This window comes from Phyllobates terribilis, unplaced genomic scaffold (assembly GCF_046119375.1).
Source record: "Phyllobates terribilis strain yellow unplaced genomic scaffold, ASM4611937v1 Scaffold_223__1_contigs__length_3252167, whole genome shotgun sequence".
Classification (NCBI taxonomy): Eukaryota; Metazoa; Chordata; class Amphibia; order Anura; family Dendrobatidae; genus Phyllobates; species Phyllobates terribilis.
The window spans coordinates 1194201-1203307 of record NW_027362983.1 but is presented as its reverse complement, the minus strand read 5'-3'; positions in this window follow the sequence as shown (position 1 = coordinate 1203307).

The following is a 9107-nucleotide window of genomic DNA, read 5'->3' as shown; positions in this document are numbered from 1 at the left end:
TCAAGTACTGCAGACCACAAGTCCACACCAGTACACTAAGAAGGTATCCGCACAGGACCCAGGGGACAGAACACACGTCGCCCGCCAAGGCCCGAGGGTACCAGATAGAAGTGGCGCTGGGTGTGAGGTGCAGGAAGAGGCCAGAGGAAGGTACACAGAACGGGGTCCTGATAAGTGCTCTGGAAATACCTGAGGGTGGACTGAACCCCTCACTGAGTACGCACAGCACGACGGGGGATGATTGCTTGGTACCTGTAATCTGAACTACAACAATAGTGAGTAAAGACCCTGGGACTGCACTATCCTGTCTCTGTGTTCCTTGCGGCGCCAGCACTCATAGCACTAGAACGCCATGCACAATCACCACCATCATCCAAGCACGCTGCCCTGAAGCTACGCTCCTCCTGTGGGGAGTCACATCACCTTGCTGCACATACCACCAGCTTCAGCGGACTGCTCCGCAGCGGCGGTTACCAATGACCGCAATCCACAGGTGGCTTAGTCGGACATTAACATTTGTACATATAGACTACCCCCTTGGTTTGACCGCCCTGGGTCACGGACCGGGTCACCACCACGGTGACTACAACCCCCAGCATCTACAAGGCCCGGCTCCGGGTATCCCCATGGCTCAGGGGGCGCGTCATCATGGCCAGGTATTTTTGACAAGGAAGGAAAAGTTTTCAAAGATGGTCAAGCAATACCTGGCCAACCAAACCAGCTTATTTGTTAATTCCTCTGCGACCTTCAGCTATTGGGTCTCAAAGCTGGACACCTGGCATGAGCTGTCCCTCTATGCCTTGGAGGTGTTGTGCTGCACTGCCGCTAGGGTCTTGTCTCAGCAGATTTTTAGTGCCAAAGGGGGGTCATAACGGACAGGCGCTTTCTCCTGCAACAGAAAGGCTGACTGATAACAATGAACAAAGCATGGATTATACCAGGCTTTTACACACCACCTGATGACAGCAGCATATAAAGTTCTTTTAATGTTCTATATTTGAATGAGGCCTGCCAGTTGTTGCCTTCTAGGGTCTATGGATGACCTTACTTATAATTTGTTCCTGCCTTTGTACTTGTGCAAAGCCTTTATGAATGTAGGAGTACCACAACTACACTTTGTTCACAATATTTGAATGAGGCACTACAGTTGGTGCCTTCAAGAGAGTATGGATAACCCTGCTTGTAATTTTTGGCAGGATTTGCACTTAGTGCATAGCCTTTATGAGTCTAGGAGTACCACTACATGACAATTTGAACAGAATGTGTATGAGACCCTCCTTTATGTCTAATACAGGGTGTATCCGAGTCGATAATTTTTGGCAGTTCGTGCTTCATAAATTACACTGAAGTTTACTATTTTTTCATAAAAAAAACAATTTTGGTTTACTTAAATTATAATTTTTTTAAAATGCTTATTAAATTTTGCCTTACATACAAGTTATTATACAGGAAACATATTTCTTAACATTTTTTTTCATCTAAAATGCAATTTATCGTTGATTTGGAATGTTTTATTGTCAGTCCTTAAAGTGGAGTAAAAGTGTGAAACCATTGTTCTCAGCTGTGATCTGGGAGTCAGAGATGCTTCCAGGGGTCTTCCCCATGCTGTTCTCCTTCCATTCAGCACCTTTCTCATCCATTTGAACATTTTCTCTGCCCCCCAGACCTCCTTGTAGGGTCTGCCGGAAAAATGCTCAGATTTCTCATTGACTCCCATTATACTCATTACTCGAAACAAGCACCCGAGCATTAGGAATTGTTTGGTCCGAGTAAGGAGCATTTTAGTTACTCGTGCATGCGTCCTGCAGTCACTGAGCACTGATCAGTGACGCAAATCACTAATCGGCACTCGTGCTCGCTGTTTTCCAGTAATTTTTTTTCCTCTAATCCCCGACCTCCACCCTTCCTTTACACCACTTCCATGCATGCGTCCTGCAGCCGCCGAGCCGCTGATCAGACGCACATCACTAATTGGAACCAATGCTCACATTTGGCTAGGACTTTTTTCCTTCCTTTCTATTTTTTTTATCCTCTTTTTTCACCAGATCTGTGTATGCGTTCTACAGCCATTGAGCGCTGATCGGCATCCGATTATTATTTTTTTTTGTGTGTGATAAAAGAATAAAAAAAAATTTGAGTAATTAATAGGACTAGAATAGGGACAGTAAAAATATACATGGTGTGGTAGCCTTTTTATACATGGTGTGGTAGGTCGACTTGCTCGGCCGCTTCCGGAAGTAGACTCAGGAACCAGGTTTTCTCTGCAGGCTTTATTATATGGCATAATGCTGTCACATCAGGTGTTAGTGCAGTACAGAGGGAAAAGGGAAAGGGATCCCAGACACTAGGGAAAGGGGGAAGTGGAGACCTCCTAGTCTAGTCTAGCATCACTGTTTCTCAACTACCGCCCCTATATTGACTCTTCAGCAATCGCTGCATGCGTGCCTCGCCCTACTTTCCCTCATGTATGGCTACAGCTAGGGATGGAAAGAGATGAGCACTAGTCAACCGCCACTAAACACTATAGACAACAAGGGAAGACAAAACGGGGAAATTGCTTAGCTTTAGATCAGTTCAAATATACACACAGCCTCAAGCTCCTGAAAGGACTAAGTGCTGCTCCTGATAAGCCTCACAAGTAGAAATGAATATAGCCGGCGACTCCCTCTCAGACACACCAGGTATATATATGACGCGCCCACTGGGCCGCGCGCGTGTGGGGAAACCCGGAACCGGAATCATTGCAGATGTTGGGAGTTGTAGTCTTCGTGCGGCGGGGACTCGGTCCCATGGCTCAGGGTGGTCAACTCAAATGGCAGTCTATTTGTGTGGTTTTTATGATATTAAATGTCCGACTACGCCACCCGTGGATTGCGGTCAGGATGAACCGCCGCTGCAGGGCAGACCGCTGAGGCTGGTGTTGTGAGTGCAGCAGAGTGTAGTACAACTCCCCACGGGAGGAGTGTAGTCTCAGGGCAGTGTAAGCGGAGGATGGGAGTGATGGTGCAGGAGTAGCAGTGACGACACAGAGTCAGTGATGCAGTCCAGGGTCTTTACTCACAGTTCTTATTATCCAGACCACTTCTGCAGGTAACGGCTGCCTACGTCGTACTGTGCTCACCAGGTGAGGGGCTCGGCCAACTCCCAGGTATCTCCGGAGTGTTTCACAGGACCCCCTTTGTGTGTCCTTTCTCTGGCCTGTCATACCCCGCCAGTGACCTCGCTTCTGTCCGGCTGCCTCGGGCCTTCTTTTGGTAAACTTGGCGCCAGTTTCCCTGACCCTATATGGTGCCTTCCTAGCGGGTGTAGCGAGGGGCTGCGCCACATGAAATGTCGCAGCCTCCGGTTTCTAGCTGAGGGTAGTTCCCAGCCTCCACTAGTTTCGGGGACCGGTCTCCCCCTTTAGCCTGACCCTTCTACGCAGGCAGATTCGGGCGTGCAGTGGCGACTCACCGGTCCGCACCCTTGGGGTCCCTTTGTTCCTTGTTCCTGGAGCCTCCTCCGCTCCTCTTTCTTCCTTCTCCTTCCTTCTGCTTCCTCCAGGCTCTGGCCTCTCTCTTAGGCCTGCCTGCGGAGCAGAGCCCATGCAGAGCCTCTGCTCCCACCTCCTGCTCCCTCTTCTTCTCTCACTGAACTGACTTCTCTTTCAGTGCTTGCTGGGCCTCACAGGCTAGGCCTGCCTCCGGAGCAGAGCTTCACAGAGGCCCTGCTCTGTCACTTCCTCTCTCAGACTGAACACTGATCTAAGATGGTGCCCACCTTTTATACCTCCCTCTAGGTGCACCCAGGAACTACCTCCTCCCTGCTCCTGCACTACAGGGTTCCCACTTCCTCGGTGTTCCCTCCCCCCACTCCAGCCAGGGACAGGGACTGTCGTGCTCTACTTGGAGCATATCGGTCGCCCTGCCCTCCGGAAATGTGGTGTAATGCATGCAGGTGTCAGGGTCCTGATCCACACTGCATCCATACCTGAGAGTGAGATATCGCACATCTGGCTGAGATGCAATACCTCTGTAGCAACCGAGCCCTCGGGGTGCTACATATACACCCAGGCCAGAGAGCTAATTAGCAAGAGAGAGGTAGCCACTTGGTCCTAAAGACAGCTTCTTATCTACAATCTTATCTTATCTTATCTGTAATGCCAAACGTAGAGATCTCCTGCAACCCACTGCAGGGCGACTGTTTGTCACCTTTGACACACTTGCGATAGTAGCCCCCCCTCTACGAGTGGCCTCAGGACCGGGTTTCTCAGGAAAAGAGGTGTGGAATGAGCTAACCAATCTGGGAACGTTCACCTCTGACGCTGAAACCCACATCCTCTCCTCTGGACTATGGCCTTTTCAGTGCACCAAGTATTGTAAAGAACGACATTTGAGATGAGAATCTACAAGCCTCAAAATCTGGAACTCCAGATTACCATCAACCAGTACTGGGAGCGGTGGTGGACTTGAGGGTTCAAGAGGTTCCACATACCTTTTGAGTAAGGATATGTGGAACACATTGTGGACCTTTAAGGGCCTGAGGAAGTTCAAGATGAAACGCTGCTGGGATAATGACGGCGGTTATTTTATAGGGCTTATTAACCTAGGTCCCAGCTTCCAAGAAGGAACTTTTAATCTTATATTCCTGGTAGACAACCACACAAAATCATTCACATTCAGGTCCAGACCTGGCAAGTGTTTTCTGTCGGCCATACGTTTATACCTGTTTCACATGGTCTTTAAGTTTCAAAGAACACCCTGCCATATGGAGGAGAGCAATGATGTAAACCGTTCCTCCTCAGAAACTCATGAAGCTCTTCCCCCACTGAAGGTACCAAACTGTGGATGATAACCATATGTACCGAAGAACGGTGACCTGCCAGTGGCTTCTTGACGATGATTATTGATGGCAAATTCTGCTGGCGGTAAGTAGGATTTCGGAAACGAAACACCTGAGGTATGTCTCCAAGTTCTGATTGACACGCTCGGTCTGACCATTCGACTGAGGGTAGAAGGCAGATGAAAAGGACTGCTGCACCCCCAGTCGAGAACAGAATGCCTTCCAGAACTTGGAAACAAACTGGGTCCCCTGATCAGACACCACATCGGAGAGAACCCCGTGAAGCTTCACAATATAATTTATGAACACCTGAGCAAGTGTCTTGGCATTAGGAAGTGCAGGTAATGCGACAAAGTGAACCATTTTACTGAACCTATCTACTACCACCAAAACCACCGTTTCACCTGCAGAAACCGGTAGGTCAGTAATAAAATGCATGGACAAGTGTGTCCATGACCTACTAGGGATAAGTAGCGGAAGAAGAGTACCAGACGGAGGGGTATACGAAACCTTAGAACGCGCGCAAATACTACAAGCAGCTAAGTGTTCAATTGGATCCCGGTGCAACCCCAGCCACCAAAAACGACGAGAGAGGAGGTCCGCAGTTGCCTTACCACCCCAATGCTCAGCAAGCACAGAGTTATGATGTTCCTTGATTACTTTGCGGCGCAGGTCAGATGGTACAAATAACTTTCCTGAAGGGCAGAAGGCAGGGGCGTCCCCCTGAGCCTCCAACACCTCACCGTCCAGTTCAGGATAAAGAGCGAAAATGACTACCCCTTTCTGTAATATCGGGGCAGGGTTCTCATGGTCACCACCACCAGGGAAGCTCCGGGACAAAGCATCAGCCTTGACATTTTTGACCCCTGGACGAAGAGTGACAGCAAAATTGAACCCAGTAAAAAACAGAGATCATCTGGTTTGCCTAGGGTTGAGACATTTAGCTGACTGGAGATATGACGGGTTCTTATGGTCAGTAATAACAGTAATAGGATGGACAGCCTCCTCCAACTAATGTCGACATTACTTGAACGCCAATTTGATCGCCAAAAGTTCCCTATTACCCATGTCATAATTTCTCTCTGCTGAAGACAATTTTTTAGAAAAGAAGGCGCATGGATGCCATTTACCAGGGGATGAACCCAGAGACAACACAGCCCCAACCCCAACATCAGAAGCATCAACCTCCACAATAAAGGGTTGAGAAACATTGGGTTGACTGAGTATAGATGCAGTGGCAAAATGGTTCTTTAAGGAAGAAAAAGTCTGGAGGGAAGAATCAGGAAGAGGGTATGGATCATGGATGGTAATTTGATGTAATTCCCGGAAATCTAAACAGGGACGTAGACAGCCATCTTTTTTCTTCACAAAGAAGAACCCTGCTGCCACTAGCGAAGATGAGGGTCTGATATGTCCCTTCTCCAGACAAAGGAAAAAAATGACAGTTTTTTTTTTCTTTTCAAAACGTGCTCGGCCGGCTATAATGTCACGCCAGGAGTTAGTGCAACACAAAGGGAAAGGGGGAAGTGGAGACCTCCTAGTATGGTCTAACGTCACCCTGTCTTAACTACCGTACCTATATTGCCTCTTCTGCAATCACCGTATGCGTGCCTCGCCCTACTTTCCCTGGCGTACGGCTACGGCTAGGGATGGAAGGAGATGAGAACTAGTCAACCTCCACTAAACACTATAGACAATAAGAGAAGACAAAACAGGGGAAAATTGCTTAGCTTTAGATGATTTCAAATATACACATGGCCTCAAGCTCCAGAAAGGATGAAGTGCTGCTCCTGATAAGCCTCACAAGTAGAAATGAATATAGCCGGCGACTCCCTCTCAGACACACCAGGTATATATACACCCAGGCCAGAGAGCTAATTAGCAAGAGAGAGGTAGCCACTTGGTCCTAAAGACAGCCTCTTATCTAAGAAGCTGTCTGCAATGCCAAACGTAGATGTCTCCAGCAACCCACTGTAGGGCGACTGTCTGTCACCTCTGACACACCCGTGACAAAAGCTCTGCAACTCCAGCAAAGATAAACATAGCCTTACTAGCAAAACAACATAACAAAAGATAAACAATAGCACAGTCCATATGTGTATGTGCCGTTCACCCACACAGGTTATGTCCACCCTTCACCTCTGTCCTGAGCTATGGCTGTCCAGCCTGGAGACCTTGCCTCTCCAAACACAACACAAAGAAAAAAAAACAGGACTGAACATTTAAAGCTTGCTCAGCCACACCCTGAGGAGGAGGTATGGGGAATGACTTCCCTCCCATCTCTACATCATTCCCATAAAACCACACCCTTTAAAAGAGGTAACCCACAGCATATAACATGCTGGCAGAGATTCAGTAGGTCTCAGTTCACACAGGAGAGAATCCTGAGTGACACATACCTCCCCTCGCATATAATACCAGTGACTCTGTCACATATCCCCCCCCCTCTGCCAAAAGCCGGGGGGCACCTTCAGTCTCCCAGCAGGGAATTCTAGAGAGGGCAGTAGCATTAGCGTGTAACTTCGCAGGTCTATGCTCCATGTGAAAATTAAAGTCTTTGAGACCTAAGAACCACGTAGGTGCTCAGGCATTCTTACCCTTCTTTTCCCTCAACCATCCCTCAACCATCTCAAAGGGGCATAGTCTGACACCAATTTAAACTTTTGGCCAAGTAGGTAATATCTTAGCGTGTGTATGGCTGATTTTATGGCTAAGCATTCTTTCTTCACAATGGCATAATTTTTCTCACAGGATGAGAGCTTCCGGCTCATATACAGGATGGGATGCTCTTCCCCATTTATCTCCTGTGACAGCACGGCTCCTAGGCCAACTTCTGAGTCATCTGTCTGGAGCACAAACTCTTTAGTAAAGTCTGGTGCAACCAGGACCGGCTGCTTACAGAGTGCCAGCTTCAGCTGTTGGAACGTCATCTCGGTTTCAACCGTCCATTTCGCCCTCGTTGATTTTGTGCCTTTCAGAAGGTCCGTCAGTGGTGCGGCAATCATAGAAAAATTTGGGATAAACCGCTGATAATATCCCACGATTCCAAGAAACGCTCTCACCTGCTTCTTGGAGAGTGGTTGCAGCCAGTTCTGAATTGCCTCGTTCTTATTGACCTGTGGCTTAATTTCGCCTCTCCCAACTACGAAGCTTAAGTACTTGGCCTCCTTTTTTTGTTATTTTCTGTAAAGTAGTTAAAAATTATATACATTTCTCTTCATGTTTTGAATTAGAAAACAGTGTGTAATGTTCCCAATGCTGGAAATAAAAACTAGTATAAAGATTTTGTGCTTAACTCATGTTTTTGGACACACTGCTATTGTTTTGAACATTACTGTATTAAAACGAAATCTGTGTTCCAAAAGCCAAGTAGCGCTCCTTCCTATCCAACCCCTGCTGTGTGCTCAAACATTAGTGTACAACCACATATGGGGTATCACTGTGATCGGTAAAAATTGCATAACAGATTATGGGGTCCATTTTCTCCTATTACCGCTTGTGTAAATTATAAATTTGGTGCTAAAACAGTATTTTAGTATAAAAAAATAATTTTTTGTTCTCACATCTGGAAGTTATAAAGTTTTGTGAATCACCTGTAAGTTAAAAATACTCAATACATCCCTAGATAAATTCCTTGAGGGGACTAGTGTCCAAAATTGGGTCCCCTGTGGTGGCTTCTGCTGTTTTCGCATGTCAGGGGATTTCCAAATGCGACATGGCATTCACAATATATTCCAGACCAATAGCTCTCTTTCCTTTCCTAGTCCTGCCATGTGCCCAAATAGAAGTTTTTGATTATCACGTTATTTTTTTAAACTATTATCCATTGTGAAAATAATCAATTTGGGGCTAAAACGTCATTTTTGTGAAATAAATTACAATTTTCAATGTGGCGACCTAATGTTATCAAATTATGTGTAGTACCTGTGGTTTACAAATGCTTACTATACATAACCCTGGATGAAATCCTTGAGGGGTGTAGGTTTCAAAATGGGGTAACTTGTGGGGGGCTTTCCACTGTTTAAGCACATCAGGGGCTCTCCAAACACGACATGACACCCGCAGACCATTCCATCAAAGTCTGCTTTCCAAAACGTCACTCCTTCCTTTCCGAACCCTGCCATGTGCCCAAACAATAGTTTTCCCCTACATATGGGATATCGGCGTACTCAGGAGCAATTGCACAACAAATTTTTGGGTCCATTTTCTCCCATTACCCTTGTGGGAAAAAAAATTTGGGGCTAAAAGTATATTTTTGTGGTAAAAAATAGATTTTTTTTTATTTT